The 12,516-nt window shown below is 46.3% G+C and overlaps 1 non-coding gene across 1 annotated transcript; it reads left to right on the top strand.

Moving 5' to 3' along the window:
• The first annotated feature begins 1,051 nt into the window (after nucleotides 1-1,051).
• On the top strand, nucleotides 1,052-1,215 carry LOC114682138. Its single transcript, XR_003732991.1, has one exon. It is a non-coding gene; the product is annotated as a U1 spliceosomal RNA (small nuclear RNA).
• The last annotated feature ends 11,301 nt before the right edge of the window (nucleotides 1,216-12,516 follow it).

Below are 12,516 nucleotides of genomic sequence, written 5' to 3'. Positions count from 1 at the left end.
CAGGCAGCCAGCTGTTTCTGTTATTACCATAGTTTTGGAAGTTGCCTGCTCTATACTTCCTATTTAATCAGGTAATATTATATCCTTCTTGGATCTCTGATGGGATTGAAGTTTAGATAGTAATAGTTAATAGTTTTCTGTAGTTTTGATAGAAAGTAAATCAGGGGCTCAGTGGTTAAGAGCACTGGCTGTTCTTACGGAGGTTCTGAGTTCAATGCCCAGCAAACACATGGTGGCTCACAACCATCTATAATGAGATCTGGTGCCCTCTTCTGGTTTGCAGACATACATGCAGATGGAACACTGTATACATAATAAATAAATCTTTTTAAAAAATCTAAAAAAAAAAAAAAAGAAAAAGAAAAAGTAAATCAGATACAAAACTTTGGACTCACTAAGATAGAATAGGTAATGGAATATTTTCTCTGAATTTGTGAAATACTAATGGACTGGACACTGTGAATGCATTTCTTACTTGATAATTTTTTTTGTCTTTTTTTTTTTTCAGAGCTGAGGACCGAACCCAGGGCTCTACCACTGAGCTAAATTCCCAACCCCAATAATTTGCTCTTATTGTATATAGTTTTACTGTGTTAGAGTTAAAACCTTCTGTTTTTATTTAGACAAAAATGGGGAAATGTTGTGGTATATTTGTACCCTGTGAAGATATATTGCTGTGATTGGTGTAATAAAAAGCTGAATGGCCAATAGCTAGGCAGGAGAGATAGGTGGGACTTCCAGGCAGAGAGAGAACCTGGGAAAAAGAAGACGGAGTCCACAGCCAAATGTTGAGGAGCAGGATGGGCAGTACAGAGTAAAGGTAACCAAGCCACATAAAAGAACGTAGATGAAAAGATATGGGTTAATTTAAGTTATAAGAACTAGTTAGGGATGGTGGTGGCGCATGCCTTTAATCCCAGCACTCAGGAGGCAGAGCCAGGTGGATCTCTGTGAGTTCGAGGCCAGCCTGGTCTACAGAGCTAGTCCAGGCAGGACAGGCTCCAAAGCTACAGAGAACCCCTGTCTCTAAAAATCAAAAAAAAAGTTTGTTATACTTAACTGGCAGGGGGGATACCATGATCACGAAGGTGGTTTTCCCAGGGCAAGGCTTATCCATTGCACTCTGGATGTGCTGACCCCTGCGATTTCCCCAAATGTGGGAAACTCGACTGCATAATTGGTGGTAGTGGAAGACTGCGTTCGCGCTCTCCCCTGGAAAAAAAAAAAAAAAAGAACTAGTTAGGAACAAGCCAAAGCTAAGGCCCAGCTTTCATAATAATAAGTCTCCCTGTCATTTTTTGTGAGCTGGTTGCTCAAAGGAAAATCTGTCTACAGATCTCAGTTACCTTTTCACTGCAGTTACTCTCAGTTATCTGCAGTGGACGCCTCACGCAGGGAAAAGCCCTGTCTCCATCTTTTCTCCCCAGGAGCCACCCTCAGCAGCAGCAGCACCAGAAATGAGCAGAGGCACCATTTTCTTCTTCCACAGCGGCCCTCCAACAGTTTCGTGCGCAGTGATGTGCTGCTCCTCCTTTGCCCGCCGATCTCTCCTCCACTCCACCTCTCTCCTGGCAGGACTGCCCTGCAAAGACAAGCTCTGGGCTCAGCCCAGTGTGCCCTCAATTCCATTCCTTTCAGATTGTGTTGGATTTGGTAAGCAATGTGCTTTTGCCTGGAAACAATGTCAAAACATCATGTATTAGCAGCAAATTCATCCTGTGTGTTTCTTGCTTTAAAAAAGACACATAATGTGTCAAACAATTTTTGCAACCTGGCCGGGCGGTGGTGGCGCACGCCTTTAATCCCAGCACTAGGGAGGCAGAGCCAGGCGGATCTCTGTGAGTTCGAGGCCAGCCTGGGCTACCAAGTGAGTTCCAGGAAAGGTGCAAAGCTACACAGAGAAACCCTGTCTCGAAAAACAAAAACAAAAACAAAAAAAAAAAAAAAAAAAAAAAAAAAAAAAAATTTTTGCAACCTGTTTCCTAAATCCAAAACCATTCTTTTCTTTCTTTTTAAATATTTCGGTTTGGCAGTCTTGGTGATAAAGGCCTCCAATCCCAGCGCTCTGGAGGCAGAGGCAGGTGGATCTCTACGAACCTGAGGTCAGCCTGGGCTACACAGTGAAACTCTGTTTCAAAAAAAGAAAAAGAAAAATTATGCTTGGTTTTCTCCCTCTCCCCTCCTTTCCCTCCCCCTCCTCCCCCCCCCCCCCAATCACCCCATCCCCACCTTTGGCTTGTTCTGTGTGGAAGAGGCCAATGCTGGCAGCCGCTTGGACACCATACGCCCTCTGGTGGACTTCAGTGGTAATGAGCACAATCGGCTACACAGGACTTCTGTTCCTGCCTCTCCCAAGGCTGCGGTGTTCATCCAGTCTGCACTCCAAACCCAACTTCAGGGAACCGGGCTGCTGGGAGGAGGCCCCGAACCCCTGACTCTCATATTCACCCGGGTTGAAGGCCCCCGTGTTCTGCCGAGCCTTCATCTACTTCAGACGGTCCTTGGCCACTTCCTGCGTGGTAAGGACGAAGAAGGATTCCACAGGGGAAGCCAAGGGCCCAGGCTAGTCCCACAGCCTTCACGGGGATCGTGACCCTCCTTCTGGGATGTATTCCGTCTCAATGGAGAGGGGCTCAGGCTCCTGCTTGCACTGGGGTGAGCGGCTCTTCTGTGCTCTGGTTCTGTTCTGGGAAGCTTTGTCAGCCATGGCTCCCAAGATCCCCTGAGGAGGATGCGGGCGATTTTCCATCCCTTGGCCCATCAGTGCCGTAGCAACTACCACCACTGCTCAGTTTGATTTGCTCATCTGTATGTTACCTGTATGGATGTGTTGCCCACATGTATGTCTGTGCACCATGTGCACACAGTGCTAGGGAAGGCCCAAAGAGGGTATCAGATCCCCAGTTATGAGTTCTTGTGAGCTGACTTGTGGATCTGAACCTGGGTCCTCTGCAAGAGCAACAAGCGCTGTTAACCACTGAGCTATCTCCCCCTCCCCTCAAAAATACATTCTACCATCAGGCCTGCAGACCCTGATTCCTAGCTAGCCTTGGTGTTCTGGTTTGCTTTCTACTGCTGTGATAAACACCAGGACCAAAGCAAACTGGGGAAGGAAAGTTATTTGCACTTCCAGGTCACAGTCCATCATGGAGGAACTCAGGCAGCAACCTGGAGGCAGGAGCCGAAGCAGAGGGGATGGAGGGTGCTGACCGGCTTGCTCTCGATGGCTTGCTCACTTGGGTTTTAATGCAATGCATATTTTTTATATAATGCACAACCTCCCACATCAATCATTAATCAACAAAATACCCTCGCAGAGTCGCCTAGAAGCCAATCTGATGGAGGCATTGTCTTGTTTGAAGTTCACTCTTCATCGATGACCCTAGCATGTGTCAAATTGGCAAAAACAAACAAACAACTAACCAGCACAGTAGGCTAGATAGTGAGCTCGACCAACCTCACCCTCAAAACAAACAAACAAATAAATCCATTCTAAGCCAGGAATAGGCACCTGCTGCAATCCCAGCTACTGAGGAAGCTGAGCTGAGGTCCAAGGCTCCCTTGAGCCCAAGAATTTCAGACCAGTCTGAGCAACATAGTGATACCAAGTATCAAATAAATAGGACAGGGCTTAGGGGAGGGGGCTCAGCTGATACAGGGCTTGTCTTGCAGACTCAAGGACCTGAGTTAGATACCCAGAGTCTACACACGTGCAATCTCAACGGTCGGGAGGCAGAGACAGGCAGATCTTTGTGCCTCCCTAGCCAGCCAGCCAAGCATTCTTGGTGACTCCAGACCAGTTCAGGCCTATCTCAGAAATTAAGGTAGTGGTGTTCCTGAGGAAGAACGAAGTTGTCCTCTGGTTCCACACACACATTCATGCCTTCACAAACATACATACACATGTGCACACATGTATACACACACACACACACACACACACACACACACACACGATGTGGAATATTATTTTAACTAGACAAAGATGTGTTACATTTGTTTATGCTGCAGAATATTACTTTAACTGTGTAAAGCTGTGTTACATTTGTTTATGCTGCATTTGTTTAATTATGTAAAGATGTGGTGCTGTTTCACTTTGCCTGCCTAAGGCACCTGATTGGTCTAATAAAAAGCTGAGGCTGCGGGGGGGGGTGGGGGGGGTGGGGGGGGCGGGGCGGCGCATGCCTTTAATCCCAGCACTCAGGAGGCAGAGCCAGGCGGATCTCTGTGAGTTCGAGGCCAGACTGGGCTACAGGGTGAGTTCCAGGAATGGCGCAAAGCTACGCAGAGAAACCCTGTCTCGAAAAACCAAAAACCAAAAAAAAAAAAAAAAAAAAAAAAAGCTGAACAGCCAGTAGCTAGGCAGAGGAGGGACAGGCAGGGCTGGTGGGCAAAGAGAATAAGTAGAGAGAAGAGAAGAAGAGAAAGGAGAGGGGAATGAGGAAGAAAGAGAGGGGCACACGCAGGGGCAGAAACCAGGCAGCCGCCAGCCAGCCAAGAGGAGCAGTGGAAGGGAGGAAGGGAGGGAGGGAGGGAGGGAGGAAGAAAGGGAGGTTAAAAAGCCCCAAGGCAAAAAAGGTAGCTAAAGAGAAACAGGTTAATTTAAAAGGCTGAGTGGTGGTGGTGCAGCCTTCGATCCCAGCACTCAGAAGGCAGAGGCAGGTGGATCTCTGTGAGTTCAAGGCCAGCCTGGGCTACAGAGCAAGTTCCAGGACAGCCAAGGCTACACAAAGAAACCCTGTCTTGAAAAACCTATAATAATAATAGTAATAATAATAATGGTTAGTCTAAAGCGGGAAAGATGGCTCAGTGGATAAAGCATTTGCCGTGCATGTGTGAGGACTGGAGTTTGGATTCCCACATAAAAGTTGGTGTGTTGGTCAGAGTTCTCTAAAGGAAACAAAAGCTTTAGGATGACTGTGTATATTAGAAGGGGGATTATTAGCGTGCCTTACAGGCTGTGGTCCTCGGAGTCAACAGTGCCTGACTCCTAATGGAAAAACCAAGAACTTGGTACTTTTTCAGTCCAGGAGACAGGATGTCTCAGCAGTCCCAGTCCTGGGATTAAAGGGGTGTGCTTCCACTGCCCAGCAAGATTTTTTTTAAATAATTTATTTGCTTTTATGTGCATTGGTGTTTTGCCTGCATGCATGTCTGTGTGAGGTGTCAGATCTTGGAGTTACAGACAGTTGTGAGCTGCCATGTGGGTGCTGGGAATTGAACCTGATCCTTTGGAAGAGCAGCCAGTGCTCTTAACCACTGAGCCATCTCTCCAGCCCCAAGATTTTTTTTAAAGCAGGTTTTTCTGTGTAGCCCTGGCTCACCTGGAACTAACTATGTAGAACAGATTGATCTCAAATTCATAGAGATCTGTGTGTGTCTGCTCCTAAATGCTGGGATTAAAAGAGTACACCATCAATCATGGGCCATATATAGGATCTTGGTAGTAGAGTTCAAAGTTACTCTCTTATCACTGAGTGATTCCCAAGGGACAGTGACAGTACTACACCCCAAAATGTGAAAGTCTAGCCAGTAGACACAGGAAGACAGGCCCTTTGCTGTGAACAGTCTTGAGAGTCTCAGGCATTGCCTGTGGAAAGCAATGAGGCCCTCTCCAGGTCACAACTGCGGTGGTTTGATGAGAAGGCCCCATAGGCTCATATGATTGAATGCTTGATCTCTAGTTGGTGACTGTTCGGGAAAGATTAGAAGGTGTGGCCTTATTGGAGAAGGTGTGTCACTGGGGCTGGGCCTTGAGGTGTCAAAATCTCATGCTAGGTACAATAGCTTTCTCTCTGCCTGCTGCCTTTGGAACAAGCTGTAGCTCTCAACTTCTTTGCCAACCCCATGCCTGCCTGCTGCCACACTCCCCACTGTGATAATGGATTAACCCTTTGTAAGGGAGCCCCCAATCAAATATTTTCTTCTATATGTTGCCTTGGTCATGGTGTCCCTTCACAGCAATAGCGCAGTGACCAAGACAAATACATTCAGGCTCGAGTTAGTGATATTTTAACAAAGTTTTTGGGGTTTTGTTTTGTTTGCTTTGGTTTTGGTTTTTTGAGACAGGGTTTCCCTGTGTATCCTTGGCTGTCTTGGAACTCTCTCTGCAGTACAGGCTGGCTTCAAATTCAGAGATTCACCTGCCTCTGCCTCCCTGTGCTGGAACTAAAGGGAAGCGTCACCATAAAGTATCTTATATGAAAGGGATATTAACTCTGCCAGCAGCCTTACAGCAAATGAAATTTTTTGTTGTTGAGACAGGGTCTCACTATGTAGCTCAGGTTGGCCTTGAGCTCAGAGATCTGCCTGTGTTGCCTTCCAAATGCTGGGATTAAAGGCATGAGCCACCAAATGTTTTATTTGTAGTCAAATTGACAGTAACAGCTGAATGGATTAAAAAAAAAAATGGACTAGGGGTTGGAGAAATGGCTCAGCAGTTAAAGAGCTTTTCCTGTGGACCTGGGTGATTCCCAGCACCTACAAGAGAGGTTATAACAAGCTATAACTCATTGGTTCCAGGGAACCAATGCCCTCTTCTAGCCTCCTTTGGAGCCAGGCACAAATGTGATCCACAAACATTCATACGCATAAAAGTAATTTTTAAAATGTGGGATATCTGTATACTAGAACACTATTTGTCTCAGTCACTGTTCTGCTGCTGTGAAGAACACCATGACGGAGGCAGCTTATTAAAGAAAGCATTTAATTGGGGGTTTGCTTACGGTTTCAGAGGTGAGTCCATGATCATCATGGCGGGAAGTATGCTGGCACACAGGCAGGCACAGTGCTGCAGCAGTAGCTGAGAGCTCACATCTTATCTATAAGCTAGAGGCAAAGAAAGAACAAGATCACCTGGCATGAGCTTTGAAAACCTCCAAGCCCACCCCCAGTGATATACCTCCTCCAACAAGGCCACACCTCTTAATCCTTCTCAAATAGTTCCATTAACGTAGGGCCCAACATTCAAATGTAACAGCCTATGGGGGCCATTCTCATTCAAACCACATTACTAAGGGATAAAAAGATATGCTGCAGCTAGGCATGGCACACACCTTTAATTCCAGCACATAAGAGTTTGAGGCAGGCGGGTCTCTGTGAGCTTGAGGCCAGCCTGATCCAATAATGAGATCCTGTGTTTAAACAGTAGGGAGGGGTTGGGCTGGAGAGCACTGGCTGCTCTTCCAGAGATCTGGGTTTGATTCCCAGCATCCACACGGTGGCTCACAACCACCTGGGATCCAAGCCCTTCTTCTGACGTCCACAGGCACTGCATGGGTTGCATATGCATAAATACAGGCAAGACACTCATACATGTAAAATTAAAATAATCTTTGTTAAAATTGTCTGAGACAAGGTTTTACTACGTAAACTCTAGCTGTCCTAGAACTCACTCTGTAGACAAGGGCACTCACAGAGATCCACCTGCCTCTGCCTCCTGAGTGAAGTACTGGGATTAAAAGCATGTGCCACCACATCCAGCTAAAAATAAATCTTTTTAAAATTTTTAGCTGGTCATGTAGATATAGGCTGGCAAGATTTGCTGAAGAGGCAAAGGCAAAAGGAAGGATCTCTGTGAGTTCAAGGCCAGCCTAGTCTACACAAAAAAATTCCAGGACAGCCAGAATTTCATAGAGACTCAACAAAAAAAAATTATAAAAATTAAAAAAAAAATTAGCAGGGCGGTGATGGCACATGCCTTCAATCCCAGCACTTGGAAGGTATAGGTAGGTGGATCTCAGTGTTAAAAATCAGCCTAGTCTAGGACAGCCAGGACTACACAGAGAAACTCTGTCTAGAAAAAACAAAATAAATAGATGATAGATGAAAGATAGATTAAAAAAGAAAGAAAGATAGATGATAGATGCTAGATAGATAGATAGATAGATAGATAGATAGATAGATAGATAGATAGATAGATAGATAGATAGATAGATAGAAAGATAGATTAACCTGAACAGTTCAAGGACATTGCATGCAATCCCATGTTTGTACACTAGGTGGCAGCAAAATTCAGTCACTTCTGAATTGCCCAGATACCCTAGTCTCTGACCCAGTGCTAACAAAGCACTGTATCCATTTAAAGGGTAGCATTGTAGAGGCTGGGCAGTTCTCAAGTTTGTCAACTGATCAAAGGCAGGACAAAAGGCCCGAGTTTCAGAGTCAGAAATCCAGGCAGCCAGGCATACTGGCGCACCTGTGTAATCCCACTCAGGAGACGGAGTCATGACTTCAAACTGACCCCCCTGAGCCACATAGGTAGAATCCCCCTGGTGCTACTATGACCCTACCTAAAAAATAGAAATCACAGCACATCTTCCCAGATTCCTCCCTAACTTCATGCCTTGGCAGAGAGACACTGTACTGCTGGGCCTGTACCAACAAGCTTTGGGGCTGTGGCTGGGGATAGACATCGAGTCTGGTTGGGGAAATGCTGTTGTTTCAGGATGATGAAGCCTGAGTACCCTTTGTACAATCAGAGCATGTGGGCAGCACATCTGGGTACAGAACAGCGCTTCATCCCTGGAACACTAGCAGCACTCCACAAGTTGAGGCCCAAGGACCCAAGTTCAGTCACCCTGGGAGGCTGCACAGCCAAACCTTATGTGAAGCCTCTGGACCCCAACTTGACCTTTTGGGAAACTCCCAAGCCTGCTTTCTGTTCCAATCCTGGCCCCAATCAGGTAGGGCGAGCTCCACATCTAGCCCCTCCCTGGCTCATATCACGTGCTCTCCAATGTTGTTTGTGCCTCAGCAAGGCCTTCAGCTCTGGAAACACATTTATTTCTCCAGGAGACAGACCTATGGTCTAATCCAGAATGGGCCCTTACTGAGGCTCCTGGCAGGGTCTAGTTCAGCCTTACCATACCAGGGGAAGCAGGTCAAGCACAAGCTGGCTTGGTCTGCCACCTGATCGGGCTACCTCTCCAGCTGTGAAGCGGCCCTGCACTGGAGGAACACTGGAGTACTGGGAGACTGACTAGGACCGCCTTGGCAGAGACCCAGTTAGAGCGTCACAACCAGTTTTGCTAACCTGAGGACTTCTCAGTTTGACCAGCTGAGGCCCAATTGTGCTAGGTACAGCCTGCCACCACAGGTTCCCAGCTGTGTGCAGAACCTTTATCAATCCAGAATATTTTTGCCCAGGTAATAAAGTCTGAGCAGGACGACTTAGGGATGGAGAGCCTGGACCCAGCCAGCCCCATCCTTACAGCAGCCAGAACTAGTAATCTGTCAGAGGAAAAACATGTAGTCCTCCTGGCTTGAGAAACCAGATCTGTTGCTGTTGGTTCTCAAGAGCAATGGGAAGTCTTCTCTCCACAGCCTTCAATGGCAAAAAGAGCACATGTTCCCAACTTGGGCCATGGCCTTAGGACTAGTGTGATCTCTGAAACCTCCAAGCACTGTGTGTGCACATCCCCACACATGGTGTCACATACACCCAAGTTCCGTTCTCCCTCCTGGGAATGCCATCGGGACTTATTACATCATTTACACACCCTACAGTTCCCTGAACTACTTGAAAATGACTGTCATCCACACAGTACTACTTCACAGCATACAGGAGCCAAGTAGAGCACCTTTAGCATCTATCTTTCCCAGAGCACTCATGGGCAATCCAGGATGATTCTTCTCAGGGAGTAAGGCCTGAACAGCAAGGAAGGGCAGCTCAGGGATCCATGGCCAAGGGTGACTCCATTCATAAGGGAAGGGCCACACAGGACCTAGGCCTCTCCTATACTATAGCTAGCAATCTGTATCAAAGAACCATCACTGAGCTGGGCAGTGGTGGCTGGCCTCAAACTCAGAGATCTGCTTGGCTCTGCCTCCTGAGTGCTGGGATTAAAGGTGTGTGCCGCTGCCGCCATAAACCATATCTTAATGCACCCCCCCCCAAACAAACCCATCAAGCCCTAGGGAGTGGAGGCAAGCTTGTAATTGAGTATAACCTGGGAAGCTGAGTGAGGCATATCAAAAATTGGGAGTCCAGCAGGCTTAGAATAAGCCCATCTCTTGTACAGTCACCAAAGAACCACACCAATGAAGATTTTCAGCTTTTATTTTGTAAAATGAAAAGTATCTGATAATGGAGCTATGTCAACACTAGACGAATTGGGCATAACCTGAAAAAGACAAAGCAGCTACCAGTTACTGAGAAGTTTAACACTGAGGCTGGGCAGAGATCCACAACGTGTCTGCTCCCATCTCCTGAGCCTTCACCGCCCCAAGGAAATGCTAAGGCCTTTTAATATTGAGAATCAAGCAAAGACACCGCAGGGATTTGAACCCCATCCTGGAAACCAGGAGTGCCAACCACCGGCATCTTTTGCTTTTTTTTTTTTTAAGCTAGGGAAAGGCCAAAAAGCAAAACCTGAGAAAACAAGAGTTTGTTTTCTCAGGAAAAGAAAAACCTTTATAGCCCTACTGAAGAATCTCCTTCCGCTAAGAAGCTAGCTTGGTCAAGTCTGTAATGTCCACCTGAAAAAGTCTTAGCAGAGAATTTTGGCAATCCCACCCAGCAGCTTCCTAACCGAGGCTTGCCTTGCTCAGCTGACTCCCACCCAGCAGTCAAATATCAAACATTACTATTCCCCTGACTGGTTTAAGTTTGTTTAGTCACTGAATAGGTGCTACATACTTAAAAACATCTTAGCTACTTAGCTGTGATTTAATGTTCTGTTAATTTACAGGCAGGACAAAAATGGCCTTTTCTAGTGCAACCCACCGGACCTTGGCACCGTGGTTACCTTGAAACCGATTACGCATCATGCCCTCAAGGATCCAGCTACTGGCTGCATCAAGGTGAGGGGTGAAGGGTCTGTGATTAAGCCAAAGGCACAGGGTGGCGATGTGGCAGAGAAGTCACTTGTGGGGAGACCTTGTAACAGGCTTCTGGAAAAGCTAGGGAAAACTGGTTGCCCACTTTCCCCCTTTCCCTCCCCTTCAAGCACAATGAGGTATGGGCTGGTAACAGCTGCTATAAAAACAGCTTTTTTTGGACATTAAAACAAGCCCAGGGACACTCCAGTATTCTTCACTCCAAGCAGGGTGTTGAGGCAGTTCTCATTGCTAACCAAAACCAGACCGTGACACCACTTTGACCTTGGTATAATAGTGCTTGGTTGTCTCTTGCCACAGGAAGGTTCGCTCCGCTGTCCTACATTAAGCCTTTGGTGTCTTTAGTGAGGGGTACCTGAAAAATCTTAAGAAAAGGCTTAGCGCCCACCTCACCCCTCCACCCCAAGGCCAACAACACACCGCTTGTTCATCACATGCTAACCGCTCCAGCATGAAGCTGAAGAGGATCCAACACTAGTTCATTTACCAGTCACTAATCTTAAACAAGAAAAGGCTTGTTCACCTGGTGTCCTCATCTTGTCCACTGGTGAGTTCAATGGGAAGCTCCTCTACAGTCTGAAGAGCACATCTGAAAGAACTAGTGCTTCCCAATCCCCACAGTGAAAGCAACGCTTGGTTCACTTAATGATTTAAAATAAAGGGGCTATTGTTTTCCTTACTGGGTCTGGCTTCTCTGGCCCCTCGCAAACTTGTCTGCTGTTCTCAATGTTCCTGCATGTAAGAATTAAGACCAAGGGAGGGGAGAGAGACACCCACACAGACAATGCACTAAAGACCACTGAACTGTTAAAACATTTCCACTTGCCAGTTAAAATTTCTTCAAGAATGTTGCTTGTCTGAATTTATTTCTTGTCAAGATTTTAGGTTGAATCTGGAAAAGACTAAAGGCTTCAGTGCCCCCATCCCCCCTCACCAAAAATGAACAAAAACATTTACCTAAAGCAGCACGCAAAAGGAACTTGGCTTCAATCACAAACACGTGTTACTTTAAGCTGCAGAGCCATTTCCTCAACACTCAGCCTGTATCACTCATGGTTTTCCTCCACAATCACTACTCCAAACATTTGGGAAAACACAACTTTTAACCATATCCAGTCGGTCACAATGCATTCTAATAGCAGCAGATTCGAACAGTACTGCATATTACTTGCCAAAGAACAGACAAGACCTGAAGTCAAGACACCTGCATTCTCTGTGTAGTCTGTAAAAAAAAGCTAAAACAAGTAAGCCCCCCCTCTCCCTTCCCTCCGGATTCCATGAAAAACTCACTGCAAGGTCCCACACACTCACTAGCAGAACAGAAGACAGAGCCAAGCACTCATATGCAAGTCAAAATCCTGAGCAGCTTCATGAAGGATGAAATGAAGCCTCTGCAAAGGAAAAATTTTAAAAACCCACATGCCCACCCCAACTCCTGGCTCAAGTGAGGTGAGAAAAGGCTAACAGTGGATGAGATGGTCGTAAGCATTTAAACTTAACATGCAAATTTGGAAATGTGGAAAAGTTATCTTACCCTAGATGTTTAGCCATTGTCAAATTAGACCCCTGACTTTCTGGAAACAAAATATGTAGTTACCTTTTACTCTGACCATTACCTCCCACCTGTCTAAGGTACTTATTCCTTATTTAGAGGGCCTCTATGCCACGCCTGGAATT

The sequence above is a fragment of the Peromyscus leucopus genome, chromosome 1 (assembly GCF_004664715.2).
Source record: "Peromyscus leucopus breed LL Stock chromosome 1, UCI_PerLeu_2.1, whole genome shotgun sequence".
Lineage (NCBI taxonomy): Eukaryota > Metazoa > Chordata > Mammalia > Rodentia > Cricetidae > Peromyscus > Peromyscus leucopus.
Note: the sequence above shows the minus strand (reverse complement) of the source record. Positions and strands in the feature narration are given on the sequence as shown.